This window comes from Monodelphis domestica, chromosome 2, assembly GCF_027887165.1.
Source record: "Monodelphis domestica isolate mMonDom1 chromosome 2, mMonDom1.pri, whole genome shotgun sequence".
Lineage (NCBI taxonomy): Eukaryota > Metazoa > Chordata > Mammalia > Didelphimorphia > Didelphidae > Monodelphis > Monodelphis domestica.
The window spans coordinates 340,315,538-340,331,915 of NC_077228.1; positions in this window are offsets into that span (position 1 = coordinate 340,315,538).

The window sequence follows — 16,378 nt, forward strand, 5'->3', positions numbered from 1 at the left end:
AAAAGGTATGCTACCAATCATATGCAAAGCAAGAAAAGATTGCAGAGTCCTTTTTTTTTTTTACTGTGTGGCAGGAAAACTGCTCCACTCACCCTCTACCCCCATTTTAAAGAGGAACCTCCAAAAAATTTGTGAGGAATAGAAGGCAGTAAAAAATGGACTCTAGTGTTTGTTTAATTCGCTAGTGTGGCAGGGGCAAATTTCATTTTGCATACTCCATTTATCGGGCCCCCTGATTGGTAATACTTGTACCCCAACGTGATTTCTTGCTCACTAAAACTATCAACTAAGCCACACTTCATGTGATGATGATAGATAGTGTTTATAATATGCATTTATGAGAAACAGACATGACCATATTAAAGTCCTTGATGATCTAAAATGGATTACACTTTAAGCTTCAAAGGTCTACTACTGCTTAATATGCTCAGGTCTACACTGAGTTAGCATGAAACTCTGGGAAAGCAAAAGTGCAGGCACCTCTTTCCTTTAGTGGGATAGTAGCAGGTTCTTTACTTTGTAGGATCATGGACTAAGAGATGGGATAGCCTTCAGAGGTCTTCCCTCCAACCTGCTCCTTTTTAATATATGGAGAAAGCAAGGTCTAGGGAGGTTAAAGGGTTTTTCCTAGCTAGTGAGGATGAGGAGTCAGATTTAATTTTAAGCCTTCTGATTCTGCTCAATATATATAGATTGTTGCCTTCAAGTAAAGTCTAGCACCAGGGTCATTTTCATATAAGTCGGTGTCAGAAGCAGATTTCTTGATAAAGGAAAAGATGACTGACTAGAGTCAAAGTACCTGCATTCAACTTCCCTTTATGGTCCTTAACTACTGATGTGTGACTTTGGCCAAGTTACTTAATCCCTCTTGGCCTCAGTTTCCTCATCTGTAAAATGAGTGGTTTGGACTAAAAGGCCCCTGAACTTGCCTTTTACCTTGAGATCTATGTTCTTATGATCTCATGATATTTGTGTGGAATAAGGTTCCTGTAAAACCATATGCATCCCATGTTGAATGTTGTAATTTTATCTAAGGTAAATATAAAAAGGAAATATTGTGTGGCTTCATGGGAAAGATGAGGAAATTATTAAACACACAAATTATAGTATACACATGGAAATATATATTCAAAACTGAATATTTAAAGATTAATTTGAGCAACTTCTAACATTTTCCCTTTTAGGATTAATTGCAATCATTAGTTTTTTCCAGTATTCCAAATGTGTCTGTTATTTGGAAGAAATAAAGATTGTTTAATTTTTCTCTTTGTCTGTCTAACTCTTTGAAAAATCCTTGCATTGTCTTAGAATTAATACTAGGTTTTGGTACAGAAGAGTACTAAGGGCTGGACAACTGGTGTTGTCATTTGCCCAGAATCACACCGCTAGAAAGTGTCTGAGGTCATATTTGAACCCCAAACCCCCCCATCTCCAAGTCTGGTTCTTTATCCACTGAACCACCTATCTACCCCTCTGGCAATTTATCTAGATATATGTTGGGGTTATTCCTAGATACAGCCAAACCCCAGTACAACCATTTTGATTGAATTAAGGGGCTACTTCAAGCATGTCACCGGTCAACTCAATCAATTAGTGATTCTTCCTGATACTGGAACTGAATTGACCAATGTATTCAAACAAAATGGTTTCATGTTTGTGGCATGGAGATCCAGGGGCAAAACTGTATCATAGGATCTCCAAATACTTTGAAGTACCCACACACAATGGCTACAGAGATTAGAACTAAAATTGAAGCATCAGTGAGGACAAAGTGTATCCAGGAAATGTCTAGAGTCCCCCACCCCAGGGAAAGCATTATCTACTTAATATTCTCTCTGTCTCTCTGTCTCTCTGTCTCTCTGTCTCTCTGTCTGTCTGTCTCTCTCTCTTTCTCTCTCATATCTAGCTAGCTAGCTATATATATATATGTGTGTGTGTGTGTGTGTGTGTGTGTGTGTGTGTGTGTGTGTTTATATGTCCATATAGCGTCTTCCATTCCCAGATCTATCAAATAGATCCCACTCACTTCTTTCCATATAGATTAAGCATTTGCTGTATGCTTCAACATTATCTTTTAATTTTTTTTTTAATTTTAACACTCTCTTGGGTATTTTTGTAAAGACACTAAGGTTGAGGTGACTTGTCTAAGACCACATAATTATTCTTTCACTTGCTGAGTGATTACCATAGAATACACAGGTACAAATACACATATAAACTGTAACTATGCTTCTTTGCCCCTGCTCAAAAATGTCCAGGGACTCCCTATTGATTAGAGCAGTAGCATCACAACTTTTTTGATCACACACTTATGTTAGCAAAACTTTTTGAGCATTACCCCAATATTGTACATTATAAATACATTATATGAATTGGATATAATTATTATAAATCATATTATATTTATTGTTGTTTATAAATTAAATTATATTTTACTTTACATAATAAAATAGTATAAATTATGAAGTTCACAAAATTATATAGTTATATGAAATTATATAATCATATAAAATATATAAAAAAGAAATTGAATAAGAATGAAATAAAGGCCAAACAATAGCTTTTGAATTTTATTAACCACACAAAAACCATTTGTTCTCTAAAATAATTAATAATGATATTTTCAGTGACAGCAATGTGATTGAATATGCTTCCTTTTTTTTTTTAGTCCCTATTTATGTCCCAGAGGCAGGATATGTATATAAATAGCAATTGCTTGTTAGTAATTTATCATTTACATTTTATTTAATCAATGTTAGGGAGGCAGAAGATTTCTTTTTTTTTTTTTCAACAAACTTTTAAACAGAAAAACACAATTTACCCATCAAATAAGAGTCATAATAGTCAGGGAGCAGAACAATTTTTCGATAAGAATCTCTCATTTTTGTGTATAGATATTCACAAGGACCAATGCAAAAAATAAGAAATGACAGAGAAGAAACTTGGAGAAGTATGTCCAGTTAGGAGACCACTACAATAATCTAGGAGAGTGGGGATGAAGTCCAAAACCAAAGTGATGACTGTGAATAGTAAGAATGTTATGGATGCTTCAGTCATCATGGAGACCGAAATTCAAGATTGATACCTGATTGGATATATGGGATAAATAAGGTGAGGAATACAAAATAACAATAAGGATACTGAGCCTAGGAAACTGGAAGAGTGGTGGTGCCCTCATTAGAAATAAAGAGATCCAGAATTAGAGTGAGTTGTGGGGAGAAAACAATGTAATTAGATTTGTAATAAGGTGGCCCACTGGATAGAGTGCCAGGCCTCAAGTCAGGAAGACTCATCCTGAGTTCAAATCTAGCCTTATATATGTTCTAATTGTGTGACTGGACAAGTCACTTAATCCTTTTTTAAAAAATATATTTATTGATATAATTTGTTTTGACATTGCTTAAACTGCCCTCTGTATTCCTCCTTCAACCCCTGCTTCCAGAAAACCGTCCATCATAATAAAGAACTTAATCTTGTTTGCCTCAGTTTTATCATCTGTAAAAAGAGCTAGAGAAGGATATGGCAAACCATTCTAGTATCTTTGCCTAAAAAGTACCCCAGAGGTATGAAGAGCTGGATACAACTGAAAAACAAGTGAATGACAACTATTACAGCTACTAATATCCATACCATTATTTTGTAAGTTTGTGCCCTCTCTCTCTCTCTCCATGGATGCTATATACCTACATACATACATATACATACATACTGTGACAAGGAAATCACTTTAAAAGACTGATATATATTAATTTAAGGTCACCAAGGAATTCAGCTATGTAATTCCTAAATGAAAACTCAAGTCAGCAGTCAACCTTTTATGGAGTTTTTAATTACAAACAGGAGGAAGAAAGGTATTTGAGAGAGAGAGAGAGAGAGAGAGAGAGAGAGAGAGAGAGAGAGAGAGAGAAGGGAATAAGGCTTTAATACCCCCTCTGTTTAGGCTGGGCCAAAAGGCCCAAGCCCTTAGATAGCTGAGGCAAAGAAAAGAGATCAGTCCCTTTCACTCACGTGACCAAAATGGAGAAACAGTCTCAGGGGCCTCCACCTCCAGCCTCCTTCAGAGCAAGCTTCTCTGAGCACAACCTCTCAGAGCAAAACCTCTCCAACCCCCTTCAGTCCTCAGACCCCGCTATCTTTAAGGAAACCATCTAAGTTCCCTCCCCTCAGTTCTCACATCTACCAATCACTGTCCATGTCTTCCCTGTGCCAATGGTGGCTCTAGCTTAACCCAGGACTGCCCAGAAGTCTGCCCCTTTGCACATGTCTGTTGAAGGTCATATTCTCAAATAATTAAATTTTGATCTATGCTGCAGCCCTTCCTAAATCCTGTTAGGACTGAGTAGGGTGGAGATTGGAAGTTCCAAGACCTGGTTCTGTCATTCCAAGTATCTCTATTGTATCAATTCTAAAATCAATCATGACTCAAAGAACTTCCTGTTCTATGCTTAAGCATAGGTCAAAGCCCTTTCCATTGTTCAGCAAAAGGTTTCTGTCCTAAAGCAGTCCCAAGTAGGGAGGAGAAGGATCCTCCCATGCCAAGGGGGTTCTTACTATCAGTAGGAAATTTTTTCCAGTATGAGATTTCCCAATGGGGAAATTTCCAACATTCATAAGTCTAAGAAATTTTAAGGTTTGCAATACATACATACATACATACATACATATATATATATATATATATATATATTAATATATATATGGGAAAGTAAGTCTCAGGTTTATGGGCACAATGATGTGTAATCATTATTCTTTCTAGATCTTTTGAGTGAATGTCTTTGTTAAGATTTAAAATTAATGACATCCAATCTCTGGGCAAAACCAAGATAACCAAATAGAGGCAGGAGTGCCCAAATAACTATGAAAAACCCCTTCAACCAACTTTAAAATAAAGTTTCAAAATGAATAGTAGAGTGGCAGAACTAACAAAGGGATGGGGTGAGGTAACTTTACCACAGAAGACAATTTAGAAGGTAGTGAGAGTAGGTTCTCCTTCACTGTAGTGAGACAGGAACACAGTCCACAAGGTCACACCAACAAGCCAGGTCATTAGCAAGACCCTGACCACCTCCACTGCTTGAAGTTCTGAACCCAAGACCCAGCCTAGCAAGGAAAACTCAAAACCATACCCAAGTCAATAGCAGAACACACTTGGACCCATTCTTTGAAGTTCCAAGCCCTAGGACAACTTCCCAATGTCCTTGACCAGTCCGACTTCCAGAGTGGGACACTTGATGAGGCCCTGAGCACCATCACAAACCCAGAGTGAGACTGAGGCCCTGAGAGCCTTACAGTGTGCCTGACCATACAAACTAATAGCAGACCCTGAAGGAGACAGAATCATCAATGGGAGGAAACTTTCAAAGCTTTTAGCCCACAAGCCTTCATACCACTTTGAAAGAACTGAAACTTGCAACCCCAGAAATAGAACTGAGGGTAGCAGGAAGAAAATACTGAAATTCAAGTTCAAGAGAGTAGTCTCTTTATTCTGCAAACAGAGCCCATCTTTAAGATAAAAATAAAAGTCAAACAAAAGACTGGGAGAATGAGCAAACATAAAAAATACCTAACCATAGAAAATTATTGTGGCACTGTAGAGCAAAGCATAAACTCAAAAGGAGACCATAAGATCAAAACAGTAAAGCTTCAAAGAAAACTGAGAATTGGGCTCAGACTCCGGAAAAGCTGAAAGATGACTTCAAAAATCAAATAAGAGTGGCAAAGGAAAAGTAGGAGAAAGAAATGAAAGCAATGAAAGAAGAAAATAACACCATAAAAAGCAAATGTAGGTATCCCTTCCATATCATGAGGGTATAGGTATGGTGCCCCTATGATTTATATTTGATCACCAGCTATATATAGGTCAACTGTATGTAAAATTAAGTCTCTAAACTTTTCCTGTTTTGTCTGTAGACTTTCATGTGCCAACTGCAGCTCCAAAAAAAAACTAAAAAAAAAATCCTACTTAATTTCTTATGCTAAAATGTGATATATAAAAGCATTGATTACAAAAGTTGTGATGTTAAAGAGATACCTGTTGAAAGGGGGTCCAAAAATCCATTGAAGAGAAGAAATTATTTAAAAGACTGGGTCAAATGGAAAAAAGATACGAAAAACCCAAAGAAGAAATGAACTTCCTAAAAAGTAGAATTGTCCATATGGAAAAAGGTTCAAAAACTCACTGAAAAAATGGACACATCAAGAAACAATTAAACAAATTCAAAAGAATTTTAAAAATAGAAAAAAATATGAAATAGCTCATTGAAAATATAACTAACTTGGAAAATAGGTCCAGAAGAGATAATTTTGGAATTATTGGATAACCTGAAAGTCACATAAAAGAAAGAAAACCTAGACATCATATTACAAAAAATTATCAAACAAAACTACCCTGTTATTTTGGAAATAGAGGGTAAAATAGAAATTGAAAGAAAATACCAATGATCTGAAAGAGATACCCAAAGGAAAACTCATAGGAATATTATAGTACAGTTTCAGAGCTCCAAAGCCAAGGGGAAAATACTGCAAACATCTAGAAAACAATAAAACTATTATGGTTCCACAGTTAGGAATACACAGGATGTAGCAGCTTCTACATTAAAGCACTGGAGATCTTAGAATATGATATTCCAGAAGCCAAAGTGGTTAGATTTACAATCAAGAATCACCTACCCATCAAAACTGGAAAAAAACCCTATTTAATGAAGTAAAGGATATTCAAGCATTCCTGCTGAAAAGGCCAGTTTTGAACATAAAATTTGATGTTCAAATGTGGGACTCATGAGTGGCATAAAATAGTCCAGCAAGAAAGAAAGAAGGAAAGAAAGAAAGAAGGAAAGAAAGAAAGAAGGAAAGAAAGAAAGAAAGAAAGAAAGAAAGAAAGAAAGAAAGAAAGAAAGAAAGAAAGAAAGAAAGAAAGAAAGAAAGAAAGAAAGAAAGAAAGAAAGAAAGAAAGAAAGAAGGAAAGAAGGAAAGAAGGAAAGAAAGAAAGAAAGAAAGAAAGAAAGAAAGAAAGAAAGAAAGAAAGAAAGAAAGAAAGAAAGAAGAAGAAGAAAGAAGGGAAAGAAAGAAGGAAAGAAAGAAGGAAAGAAAGAAAGAAAGAAAGAAAGAAAGAAAGAAAGAAAGAAAGAAAGGAAGAAAGAAAGAAAGAAAGAAAGAAAGAAAGAAAGAAAGAGAAGAAAGAAAGAAAGAAAGAAAGAAAGGCAGACAGACAGAAAGAAAGAAAGAAAGAAAGAAAGAAAGAAAGAAAGAAAGAAAGAAAGAAAGAAAGGCAGAAAGAAAGAAAGAAAGAAAGGCAGGCAGGCAGACAGAAAGAAAGAAAGAAAGAAAGAAAGAAAGAAAAGAAAGAAAGAAAGAAAGAAAGAAAGAAAGAAAGAAAGAAAGAAAGGCAGAAAGAAAGAAGAAGAGAAAGAAAGAAAGAAAGAAAGAAAGAAAGAAAGAAAGAAAGAAAGAAAGAAAGAAAGAAAGAAAGAAAGAAAGAAAGAAAGAAAGAAAGAAAGAAAGAAAGAAAGAAAGAAAGAAAGAAAGAAAGAAAGAAAGAAAGAAAGAAAGAAAGAAAGAAAAAGAAAGAAATGTGTGGTCTTGGACAAGACACTTAATCTCAGTTACCTGGCCCTGACTATCTTTTGCTTCAGAACTGATAGCATCAATTCTAAGACAGAAGGTAAGGGTTTTCCCAAAAAATTCTGTAAGCTTCCAGGTGGGAAGAAAGACCTTGGGTTTTAATTTTCCCATCCCATTGTTTCTGGCTATTCTTTCCTACTTCTATGTAGAGTGTCAGAGATGACTATAATCTTTTTGAGTTTCAAAAGGTCATAGGTCCAGGAACTAGATTACCTACAAGAGTTTGCTGGCAACCAACTCTAGTGAGAGGTACAACCCTGAAGAACAGTGTACAGTACCTCGTCTAGCAGTAGATGGATACAAGTACATGTCTGACAAATAAGGGAGAAATTTTATACATCTGTTATTCCTCAATCAAAAGTGAATTTGCAAATATGAATGTTTTATGATAACTATTTAAAGTTTGAGCCCATTTTATCTAGGGTCTGAGGGAGTATAGATTTGAGGAAAATGAATGTTGAATTGTATTATTTGTTAGCAATATTCCTTCAGAAATCATTCACTTTCCCAAGTCCTTTGGTCTTTTAGAATTAGGCTGAAGCAGTCAAGGTCCAAGGCATCTAAACTTGGCTAGGACCTTTTGTCTTTTGTCCAAAGCCCTTCAAAAAAGACCACTCCCCTAAAACAGGATAGGTGCAGTGTTTTCCTTATGTGTGTAAAGGCTCACTTCCCCTGTGATGAAGTAATGGGGAAGAAGTTAAGATCTTTAAATCTACCTCCTCTTTCCAAATACCCACTAATAGGAACTGCAAGGGAAGATCCAAAGGATGGACTGTCAGGCCAATCAGAAAGAGATCACTGCACCTATAAGAGAGCGTCAGAACTCACAGGGAGTCTTTTGTGGAAAAGGCAAGTGAAAGAATACGTGCCCCATCAATGAATGATGTTATTATGGGGGAAATGTGTTATTTATTGGTTAAAATTCCAGGAGCTAAAGAGGAGCGTGTATACTTATTTCAAGGGGTCATGTATTGGCAACTCATTTTTTCTCTAGCTTTTCAGGAAACATCTATTTGTAAAAGCTCATTGATGTTAACTGGTCAAATATGTTGAGATAGCAATCATTGGGTCAAGTCAACTATAACTTGTGACTGATATTGATGAAAACAAACTATATGGGGTCTTCAAGATAATAGCAATAGAAAGAAACCCCCAACTCCTCAAAGATAGTCTGCTCGAAATCTAGGGTGTTAAGCGTGCAACCTGGCTCTGACTATTTGATTTGTCAGTACAAATGGGAGTTAGAATAAAGACTCCCAACATCTTTATGTGAGTTACACAGATGTAAAGTTACATTCCTTTTCAAGGGTGGAATGATTTTGATTTTATTGTCCTTATGAATATTGAATTTTAAAATAATATTAATCACATCTGAGGTTTTTGTTTAGGGATTGGTTTTTGTTGAAGAATAAGCCAAAATGTGTTTTAATAAGTAAACATAACACAGCAGAGACAGAAATGAGATACCTTCCCAGGGAGGGCGTGGGGGTGTGGATTATGTGCTGTTTTAAGTATCAGGGGACTATGAGGTTGAATCTTTTCTTTGCCACCAAACTGGGACCTGATCCAATTTCTCCTGCAAGTCAAAACCTTTCTTCCCTATATAATTTTGGGCAGCAGAAGACTGAGACTTCTAGGATCATTTTGTGACTTAACTCACACCTACAACTGAATTCAATTTTTAAAAAAAAAACTCTCATTTCCTTAATGGATAAATTGAATCATTTTAAAACAATTCTTTTCTCCCACTTCCCATTTTTTCCTCTCATCAGTAAAATGACACCAAGGTTTCATATTGCCATAGATTTGTTCACTTTGTGAACTGTATTTAGGAGCATAAATCTAAATTGTAATTGTCAAAATAAATAATGGAATGGAGTTTTAGTCTCAACTCTGCCATTCATTAGTTATGTGACCTTGAGGAAACAGCATCACCTCACTAGGCCTTAGCTTCCTCATCTATAAAATAAGACATTTGTGTTATTTAAATGGTCTCTAAAGCCCTTTGAAACCTGAGAGACAAGCAAGGAATGGTGAACAGGGCAGTGGAATTAAATGGAATTGGGTTCAATTCCTGCTTCAGCAATCATTAGTTCTATGATCCTGAGGAAGTCTCTAAATTATTTGTGCCTTGATGAGTTTAGATTTTTTGGCCCTAAGGTCCCTTCCACCTTCAGAGCTATGATCCTTTCTAGCTCTCAGTCAGAATTCTAAATTCATTTTGTGAAGCAGCACTTTTTAAAAAATATGACTAAATTTTTTTAATCATTTCTTTCAAATTACGGTACTTCAGTTTCCAGATAATGATATCCAATGAATGAAGACCACTTTATGGATGTATTTGCTCTGTAACCTCTAGGTACTATGTACAGTATGCCATCTAATCAACATAATGATGTTCTGTGATAGAGACATGAAGAAAGAGAGGTTTTGCAGGACTTATGGACCAATATGCAAGAACCTGGATTCCAATGGAAGGTTCTTACATCTTTATTACAGTTCCCTAATTCTATTATATAGAATTTTCTTTTATTTCTATTATGATTGGATATTATTATATTATATATTATTTTATAGTATTATGTAGGAACTTTCTCTAATTCTATTACCCTCTTTTTGAAGGCAACTAAGTGATAAAGTGCTGGGGCTGGAGTCAAGAAAACCCGAGTTCACATTTGGCCTTGGACACTTATTAGGCTGTGTGACCTTCAGCAAGTCATTTAATCCTGTTTGCCTCAATTTCCTAATCTGTAAAATGAACTGGATAGGAAAATAGCAAATCACTCCAAAATCGTTGACAAGAAAATCAAAGTGGGGTCACAAAGACTGAACAATTCTATTAGGAATTCCATGCTTATAGTGAACCAAAGCTGGTATCATTAACAATCAGCGGGATCAAATAAACACAACTTTTCATTGATTTAAGTTGTAAATCATTTTTTGTAATCCTTTTAATCTCTCCCCACTCCTACCCATTGCTCCAGTCTTCTCAGTGTCTTCAGAGGTTTTATTTATTAAAGGGTAAGACACAGAATATAAATATAGTGGGCCCGTGAGCCCTCTTGATTAAAATAGGACACTGGCAGAATCATTCTATTTTACAATCAATATCTTGGTACCAGTTTAATTTATGGGTTCCTATTATGATATATGTAATCTGACTTATGTTATGCAATGTGTGGGTTTGTTCATAGCTTTTTTTTTAAACCCTTACCTTTTGGCTTTTTAAAAACTCTTACCTTCTGTCTTAGAAATATCAGTTCCAAGGCAGAAGAGAAAGAAGGGCTAGGTAAGTGGGGTTAAATGATTTGTCCAGGGTCTCCCAGCTAGGAAGTTGTGAAGCCAGATTTCAACCTAGGTCCTCACATCTCCAGATCTGGTGCTCTGTCCACTTGCTACCAACCTGCCTCTTGTTCATAGCTCTTTTAAAATAGCTTTTGCAATTAGAATTCTAAATAAAATTTAGAATTAGAATTAAATAGCAATTAGAATTGACTGAGAAACAGAGAGATTAAATTATTTTGCTCATGCTTATAGAGTTTAGTATTTGAGGTAGGATTTGAACACTGAACCTCCAGACTCCAGTTTCAGCATTTTATCCACAATGATACACTACTTCTCAACCTCCTTAATATTTTGCAAACAAGCATGTCTGTTAAATCAGCATTCCCGTTAGCTGCCACATTTCTATGATTAATGAGACCACAGTGCATTGTTTGAGGCAATTCCAGGGTTCATTCATCAACTTGTCCCACTGGTTAAACTTCCTGAGAAGCTGGAAGTGTTAGTCTTTACTTTGTCCACTTCTGATTTTTCAGACTTGGTAGCTTGTTTAAACAGTTTAAGTTCAAACCACTGTAATTGCATGTATGGTTCTCTTTTAATTTTTTTCCTTCTCATTTGTTATTTACTTTCAACATTTTTCCTAACCAGTTGATGGTATTGACTGAATTACACAAACAACTAATTTGTAAAAAATCTTTTAATTTGTAACCAGTCAGTTAACAAGCATTCATTAAGTGATGGTTATATTATGTTCCAAGCATTATGGTAAATTTTGGGGTTAAAAATAAAGGTAAAATTCAGACCTTATCATCAAGAAACATAATTCTAATGGAATACTAGTCATTTCCTTTCAAGATAGAGTAATTTCTGTGTCCTGACTCTCATCTTGGGAAAAAAAAAAGCATTCAGGGTGTGTAGGTGCAAGGTTTCAGAGTCACCTTTAAATCTTTGATTCCTGTCATTTCTTTATCTTTTTGTCTATGTCTAACATGCGTTGAGCCATCCTCTTTTATGCTCCATTTTGTATTGAAGTCACAGAGTATTACCATTTAAATTTAGAGAAGCTTGACAAATTATTCACAGATTTTTTTCTACTTCCTTATCCTCTCCATTGAGATAGAGTAAAGTGGAAGCTCTTCAGAACTCAAAAATGGCTAGACTTTATAAGATGGCCAACAGGGATCTACTAATATAAGGGGTTTTTGTTTTGTCTTTTTAAACCCTTATCTTGTCTTAGAATCAATACAAGTATTTGTTCCAAAGCAGAGGAGTGATAAAGAATAGTTAACTGGATTTAAGTGACTTGCCCAGTGTCACGCAGCTAAGAAGCATCTTAGAAAAGATTTGAATCCAGGTCCTTCTGATTCCAGGTCTGACATTCTATCCATTGAACCACCTCTCTGCCCTTACAGTAAGTTTTTGAGCAGAGAAATGACAAGATGAATCCAGATTAACATTGTACAAGGTACAGTTATAGTCACAGGGGCTTATTGCCTCATGATTATTCTTAGCCCTATAAAGTAAAATGAACAAAAGACTCATGAAATGACCTACCTAATTTTTGCATTTTTTGCACTATGAAAAGAAACAGATTTCTATGATACTTTGAAAGGTCATAATGGCAAGAACAGATGCATCCAACAAAATACAAGCAAGACAAAATTTGGACTGGTGGAGATGCAATTTTAAAGTCCATCTCTATACCATTTCACCATACTTGTACTGAACTCTCTTTCTAAATATGAGTTTTCTTCTCCTATTAGAATGTACACTACTTGAGGAGAGACTATCTTCCTCCCCATCTTTACATGCCCAGCTTGTACAGTGGCTGACATATGATATGCAACTAATAAATGCTTTTTCATTCATTCATTCATTCCATTAATTTTTAGTGTTTATGAAATATCTGAAGAGAATGGAAAAGTGTACAGTACTATTATCATTTTCAAAAAAGATGACTAAGAAGACATAAAAAACTACTGACATTAGGGCCTTCTATGAAGCATTCCTGTTTTCTTTTCTTTACAAAATCTTTATGAAATTGGACTCTGTATGAATTGAGGATATATTTAATATTAAGTAAGAAAAGAGAATACACTAAGTGAATGACTAAGCTTTAGTTGAGAGATATTAAAAATGGAAAACTCTTCTATATTTATTGGAAGCTACAAGTCAAATTAGATTGATTAGGAGTAAGAAAAATCTTAGTTCATATTCAGCTTCAGATACTATGTGACCTCAAAACTAAACTCTATGTGCCCCAGTTTCCTCATCTGTAAAATGGGGTTAATGATAACACTTCCTTCAAAGGATTATTGTGAGAATTAATGCCATTTGTAAATTAAAGCACTTTGTAAATCTTAAAGTAATATATAGATATTAGATATGCTTGTTTTCATTATTATCATTGTTATTGTTCTTTTTAAAGCCTGTGGCTAATTAGAACAACTCTCTTCCTTGATGCCTTTCCTCAACAAAAGTGTCTTCCACATAAATGTTAAAAGTATCAGAAGCAACCAAAGAAACAACCTTTTTCAATAATCATCTGAGCATTAATATCAAGTGTGATATAAAGCAGTGAGATGTATTCACTCTTATTGGAACCATCCAACCAAAAGGCTTCAATGCTTACAGGTATGTGTGTATAATCAAGGAGAGAATAGGCAGAAGCATCAAAGGATGCAGAAATGTCCAGGAGGATGAGGGCCACTGAATTTGTCAGCATATGTGTGCTTATACTTTTATATATAGATACATGTATATGAATATAGATGGAACTATAACTAGAAAAGGAGATAGGTTATTCATGTAGCAAAAAAGGAAGAAACAGATTAATAGCCTGAGTAATAACATTGCTATAACTAAGATAAAAGGGAAACACTAAATGAAAAAGAAACATAGTAAGTCCTCCATGGAATTGAATAAATCCAATATGGAAGATTCGTGAAAAAACATGGATGGGCAAGCATCACGTAGCATCATAAGGAAAGCTTGCTTCGGCTGTGGTCACTTTCATTGGTTGGTTCTTTCAAAGTCAGACATAAAATTATAGGATCTCAGCTATGAGACCAAGAAGCATTATGCTGATTTACAAGCAGACAGTTTAAGGAGGCCAAGGAAAGAGAGACAGAGACAGAGATGTGATTTTCCTTATCAGGGAGTTTACTTTTTGATATTCTGCAAGGCAAAAATGTAATAAGGGCAAAAGTATTTTTATATGTGAGAAATTATCTCATAGATGGAATGCTATGAATTAATTTGAAGAAGGAGAGATCACTTCCAAATGAGCTGGAAGGGTGAGGGGGAAATGAATTGAGGAGATGACAACTGAGCTGGGCCAGAAAATGAGAAAACTATTCTGCAAATGGAGATGAGGTCTCCTATTCCATGCAAAAGGAATAGACTATATGGATACCTAGAAGTAGAAGTGGATAAAATGAAATTGGCTAATACTATAGTGGAACTAGAAAAAAGAGTGCTTGAATGAGAGTAAAATATCTAATGGGGTTGGGAAAACAAGCCTATCCCAGATGGGGGAAAGAGTTAAATACCAGGCTAAGGGAATTTTGTGGTAGAGGTAATAGGGAGCCCCACAAGGTTTTTAAGTAGGAGAATGATATGATCAGATCTATGCCTTAGAGAGATGATTTGGGAATTGTTTGAAGGATATATTTTAAAAAGAGAAAGATAAGAAGTAGGTCACATGACTAAGAGGCAAAAATAGTGGCCCAGGTAACAGGTAATGCAAATCTAAACTAGCATGGTGATCATATAGAAGGATGTCATTGAGAATGGTTGTTAAAGTAATTTCAACAAAACTTAGCAATTGAATACATGGGTGTCATAAAGGAGAAGGAACACTTCAAGGTTTTGAGGTTTTCTAAGTACATGGAAAGTAATGCTGACAATAGAAATAATTAAAAGGGAAGGAGAGATTTGGGGGGTGAATGTAATGAGTTCAGTTTGATGCATGTTGTGACTGAGATTCCAGTGGGACAATCAGGTGAAAGTATCTCGTAGGCAGCTGGAAATGGAGATCTGGGGTTCAGAAGGGGGATTGTTGTTCATCAGTTATTTTTCAGTCATGTCAACTCTCTGTGCCCCTGTTTGGGGTTTTCTTGGTAAAGATCCTGGAGTGGTTCACTACTTCTTTCTCCAATTCATTTTCCAGATGAGAAACTGAGGCAAATAGTTAAGTGACTTGCCCAGGGTCACAAGCTAGTAAGTATTCAAGGCTAAATTTGAATTTAGGAAAATGAGTCTTCCTGATTTCAGGTCTGGCACTCTATCCACTATGCCATCTAGTTGTCACCATAAGGAAAGATTAAGATTAAATATATACATCTTGGAATCATCCACTTAACAGGTAATAATTGCAAGCATGTTAGTAGAAAAGATTGGCAAGTGAATGTAGGGGGAAAGGATCAGAAAGAGTTTAAATATGGAAGATGTCCATACTTAAAATGAGAGAAGGTAGCTCAAACAGAGAAATAAAACAAAGAGGGTCAGTCAGAGAACTGGAATGAGGACCATGAAAAAATGTCACAAAAATTAAAAGTTATGAGAAGAGGGATAATCAAGGAGAGGGCAATAGTATCAAAGGATTCATAAATGTCCAGAAGGATAAGAACCACTGAATTTGTCAGTGAATAATTTTGGTGTTAATGGTATTCTGTTTTGTATATAAGAAGTAAATGTCTGGAAACAGATTTTATAAAAGTTTGTATATTTTATTTTAGGATTTTTTCAAAGGGACTGCTTTCCTGGAAATCTTTTTTCAAGTAATATTAAATCTTTATAGATTGTCAGTTTTCTACCTTCCCCAAAGATAACAACAGCTTCTCAAGGATGTAATAAAGATAAGCACAGTGCAAAAAGCTTCAGAAACCTTCTCAATGGTCAGAAACATATAGGAATCCAAATGAATTTTATAATTTTAAGTTCATTAAAATAATTATTTGGTAATTGAATTGGGGTAGCATTTGAATAAGGAGATTAGGTAGAATTGTCATTTTAATTATGTTGGCTCTGCCCAACCATGAACAATTTCTCCAGTTATTTAAATCTGACTTTATTTGTATAAGAGAATTTTAGAATTGTAGCCATGTGATTTCTAGGTTTATTTTGGCAGGTATATTCCATTCTATGGTTAATTTAAATGGATTATCTCTTACTATCTTTTTTGTAGAATTTTGTTGGTAAAATATAGAAATGCTGATGATTATTGTAAGTTTATTTTGTAGCCTGCTACTTTGCTAAAATTATTAATACTTGCAATTAATTTTACTTGAATCTCTACATCTGTTAGTAATATAGACTTTTTGATATTATTATGAAAAAGAGATTCTTAATAATTGTGCTTTAAATTTTTTTTTCATATACCTGAGACTATAGATTTTAGAAGCATTTAACAGCTATGTTTTAGGATATGGAACATTTCTCATCCTGAAGAAGACAATAGACCTGTCTGTAA